This window comes from Pinus tabuliformis, chromosome 5_2, assembly GCF_031772625.1.
Source record: "Pinus tabuliformis cultivar Carrire ecotype Pingquan chromosome 5_2, CPIR1, whole genome shotgun sequence".
NCBI lineage: Eukaryota > Viridiplantae > Streptophyta > Pinopsida > Pinales > Pinaceae > Pinus > Pinus tabuliformis.
In genome coordinates this window covers 1,034,609,427-1,034,614,543 of record NC_142306.1, presented here as the reverse complement: position 1 = coordinate 1,034,614,543, position 5,117 = coordinate 1,034,609,427, and the positions used below count along the sequence as shown (strand labels likewise).

General features: G+C 33.1%; 1 pseudogene across 1 annotated transcript; it reads right to left on the bottom strand.

The window, feature by feature from the left end:
* Window positions 1-1,476: 1,476 nt before the first annotated feature.
* Window positions 1,477-4,792, bottom strand: LOC149162768 (ammonium transporter 3 member 1-like; annotated as a pseudogene). The gene is made up of 4 exons (XR_016261578.1): window positions 4,668-4,792; window positions 3,663-4,410; window positions 2,713-2,998; window positions 1,477-2,116 (listed from the first exon to the last, which is right to left on the bottom strand). The product of XR_016261578.1 is annotated as an ammonium transporter 3 member 1-like (transcript).
* Window positions 4,793-5,117: the final 325 nt, after the last annotated feature.

Here is a 5,117-nt window from a genome sequence, read left to right as displayed (position 1 = left end):
TAATTGAAACATCGAATTAAAAAAATATATTAATTACAAAAAAAAGAAGAATTAATTAAGTAAAAAAGATGTTTCATACTTTTTAAAGTCCCGCTATAGGGCAATGTGTGATTTCATCGATCCTTAACATGGAGTTGATAAGTGACATTTTATGTTAAAAAATATTTCAAAGTTGGTCGTAAATAAAATATTTTGAGACCAACTTTATATAGATAGATAGATAGAGAGAGAGATTAGAAATGTTAGGAAGATCAACTAGACTACACTTCATGTATGTGTAGTCCCAATTTATCACAAACTTACACTAGTGCAAATCCATCTTAACTTTGAATCTATTATGCACCTAGAGAGATCAAATCCTTAAGAGGTGAAAACTTTTTTATAAAGTGCAAACTTGAGGAAATGGTTGCACATCCAAAATTTTGATCCCTCTAAGAATATGATAAATCCATAATTAAAATGATTTAAACTATGTGTGTGAGATAAATTGGAGTTTTTATAATAATACATTTGTAAGACATTATTACTAATGTATATCAGATTTTACAAAAATATGAAATAAAAAAGAAAAGGAAAAAAAATTAAACTTATGAATTTTAATTATTTAATAAAAAAATATATCATAAAAATATATATTTCTTATAAAAATATAATGAACTTGAATTGTAAAGTTATTTCATAAATATAAAAAATATGAAATAAGAAAGAAAAGGAAAAAAATTTAAACTTATCAATTTTAATTATTTAATAAAAAATATATTATAACAATATATATTTCCTATATAATTATAATGAACTTGAATTATAAATTTATTTCATAAATTTAAAAAATATATAAATATATATATATATATATATATATGATTTGACAAAAATTAAATATATAAATTTTAATTAAAAAATATCATATATTTATATAGATATATATAAATTATTTATTAAAAAAAATATTATTGAAATATATATTTATTATAAAATTATAATAAAATTTAAAATAAATATTACTAATCAATTTTATAAATATATGAATCAATCCATTTATGAAAATACTTAAACCAATTTACCTATCAAATGTAATATATGTAACAAATGCACGAATCGCATGATCATTACGATAGAAGTAATTAGCAGTTGGGACAACCATAAGAATTATAAATATTTAATTTATTAATTTATTTTTTTATTTATATTTTTTAAAATATTAAAAAATATATTTACCATCAAATAGTTCATTTATTATGTTTATATTTTTCATCCTCTTTATTGTCATATTTAAGAGAATAAAAATACTTCAAACCTAAAAAAAAAAAAAAAACCAAATTGTAAAAATTATCCCCAAAAAAACCATTTTGTAAAATGATCCAAGAATAATATAAAATACATTGAAGTCAAATTCCAATGGACCAAACATCACAGTACCAGAAGAAGCTACAAAGTAAACCACACCTTCAACAAAATTCAAATTCCAAGAGACCAAACCACACAATACCAGAAGTTAAAGCAGAGCAAACAATACAAGAGTAATAACAACTCTACAACAATCAACAAAACAATAGACTGGTCTGTAGAAGACACCAAACTTCCTCATAACTCAATTGTTGCTCCTCTGGAACCGTTCCCTGGGCTATTTCTGTGACTGGTTGGATCATCAGACCATCCATGCTTGGAGATATCATATTTCTCACCATCTCCCACAAAGCATAAGCTTCCTCGCCATGGACTGCATCATCTCCAATCTGAAGTTGCTCATCTGACATCCTTAAGGGGATCACCAAGCGTATCACAAGCAAGATTATGGTTGTTACTACAACATTCCACCCTATTATAAAACCTGCTCCCACTAGCTGCTTAAGGAATTGCTTCCCACCACGTCCTCCATATAAGGCTCCCCTTAAACCTGTCTGCGAAAAGTAGAGGTCACACAGAGCAGGCTCCGCGAAAAGGCCAGTAAGTGCTCCACCCAATACTCCCGCAACAGCATGAGTATGGAATACGCCAAGTGTATCATCAACCATCTGTAATATCCTCGATTTCTTATGCAGAACCATCATGGTGTACCATGGAATGCTTCCAGACAAAACACCCATTACAATGGCTGCCCATCCTTGCACAATACCTGAAGCACAAGGAATATGGATAATGGACATCAAGACCTGTTTTTGGTGAACTGGCAAATGCCTCCAGAAGTATTGTCAGGGAAGTATCTAGATCATATCTAGTGATTTCCCCCATCAGGAAGTAAAAGAGCATGGGGTATATATTCAAGACAAAACCTTAGAGTAACATCCTCCATATCAGAGCAGTGGCTTATGGAAAGCAAAAATGGCTTCCAAAGGAAAGGGATCCAGAAACAGAAACAAAATTCAGACAATGGAAAAAGTAAATATGAAAACCCTAAATATGTAAATTTTCACAATTATTCTCTTCTGGATGCAAACTGTGATTGTAGAGTTTCGAAGCTCTACACAGTTTGCATCCAGAAGAATTGCATCAACAGCGAAAAAAAAACAAAAACATATATTTTGCATCCGTCGACTTTTAAATATCTGAGACTTCAACCTGCCAAAGAAAGTAGTGGTTATTGAAATTCAGGAAGCATATGAACCGAAGGGATACTCATACCCTGGTGGATGTGAGGCACTGAATTTAATTGTCAGAGGCAATGAAGTTATTAAAAGTTGCATAAAGGGGATGAGAATACAAAAGCAATACCTGCAGCAGGAGTAATGCAGACAAGGCCTGTTATCATTCCCTGGACAGCTCCAATGACAGAGGGTTTTCCGAAAAATATGACATCCAAGCAAGTCCATACCAGGAGACTGGTGGCTGCACATATGTTGGTATTTAACACTGCCATTGATGCATCAATGTTGGCGGCGTAAGGATCTCCTCCATTAAATCCAGCCCACCCCAGCCATAAGAGCCCTGCCCCAGCCAGCACTAGCAGGACATTATTTGGAGGAAATCTTTCCCGGTCTTGTTTGAGCCGAGGTCCAACCTGTAATAAGCCAAAATATACACAGAAGCAATAAAATGAAAATCATAAATCATATTTAGGAAAATTTCATAAGGAAACTAGGGATGCTTTCCACAGAAAATTTCATAAGGAAACTAGCGATGCTCTCCCATATCGATGAACACGTTTCTAATAAACTATGCTCTAGTTTAATGAGGGTAAATTTTGATGGAAAATTATGGAAATTCTGATAAAATATCTTAGAAATTTTTGGAAATCTAGATTACAGCAGTCAAGTTTTAAAATTTGGGATGCCCCAGATATTTTTTATTTTTCTAAATCTATTTTTACTATAAAAATAAAATTCAAGCAATCCTCTGTCAAATTTTTTGTTCAGCCTTAATAAACAAGACCATAAACTAACGCGCTTAACTAAGGAGATTCAAACTGGTTAATTACAAAGATAAAATTAACTATCTCAGGAAAATTTCACTGGAAAACTCAGGGATGCTTTCCCATATTTGTGAATAAATAAACATAGACTAGTAAACTTAAACCAAAAAAATTCCAACTAGGAACTTGCGAAGATAGAATTAACTATCTTAACTAAATATCCAGCAATATTGAGAACGACCATTTGATCTAATCCCTTAGGCTAACAATTCATATCAAATATTGAATGACCATAACAAGAAATTAAACATACCCAGTAAGCTGCAGTTAAACCTGCACTCCCTGAAGAGACGTGAATGACATAACCTCCTGAATAGTCCATCACATCCCATTTGGTAAGGAATCCTCCTCCCCATAAGCTGAATGCTCCTACTGTATATGAGAAGGTGAGCCATAATGGCACAAATGCCATCCATGCCCTGATATCCATTCTTCCCAGCACCGAACCAGCCAATAAAATCAATGTTATTGCTGCGAAAACAAACTGGAAATATACCATGGAAGCCATAGGAAAGTAAATGCTGGACGGTGCTTCAGGAATTAGTGCTTGTCCGACGAGGAATTGTTGGCCTAGTGCTGGACCTGCCTTGCCCCAGAAAGGAAGCAATTTATACCCAAATGCCATTTTATATCCCCATGCAACCCAGCAGATCAGAACAGCAGCAAATGCATAGAGTGCCATGAAAGCAGAATTCACAGCCCACTTCTTCTTGACTATGCTGCCATATAGGATGACTAGGCCTGGCATGCTCTGCATACCCACAAGTGTGGCTGCTACCATTTGCCATGCATTGTCTCCTTTGTCAAGCCAAGGAGGCGCAGCACTCCCAACCGTGCCATTATATGCCATTGCTGCAGCACTAATCTGCAGAATTCAATATTGGACACTGAGACCAGGACCTTGCCCGACAGAATTCAGGTCCAAGGCTTTACCTGCCTAAACAGAGCTGGAGTCAGATTGTAGCCCCTTTCTTAATGCAGCTACAATGCAAACCTCTCTTCTGCAATAAAACACATCAGATAACATGTGTCAGAAACCAAAATGTTAACCATGTTGTTCCAAACTTGAAAATAATCATGACCCAAACATGGGATGAACAAAAGCCACGAGAGGCTTTGTGCAGTTTCAGTTAAAAATTATATGTAAGGCCTTAACCACTCGAAAAGAATCATTATAACAATCGCAGAAGCACCAGTAAGACTTGTATTACAAAACAAAAGTTTGAAGTAGAGTCTAATATGACTTATTAAAACAAACCCTGTATGCAGCATTACACGTCCTGCTAGCTACAGAACTATTACATACACAGTATCTCTCACAGTTTTGATAACGAGACAGTGAGCAGAGACAGAATCTCCATGGAAACCAAAGCTTATATATAAAGAATCCTTGGCCTGCAAATGAACCCAGTTGACTTGTATATCCTCCAGAAAACTACTATTTTGCCACTCAGGACAAATTTAATTGGTTTAACGAGTTTTATTTTTTTTCCAATGTGAGTCATAGATTTGGATCTTTATTTATTAGTTAATGATTTAAATTATTAATTTATTTTGTGAAGTTTTAATTAATTTTTTAAAATTTTTAACAGTTCCATACATTTGTCTAAAATATCAACAGTTGTGAATCTCCGTTTAAACATATTTTAATTACTTCTCAAAGTTTGTATATTTTTTATAAAATATTTATTAAATTTGAAAGATAATT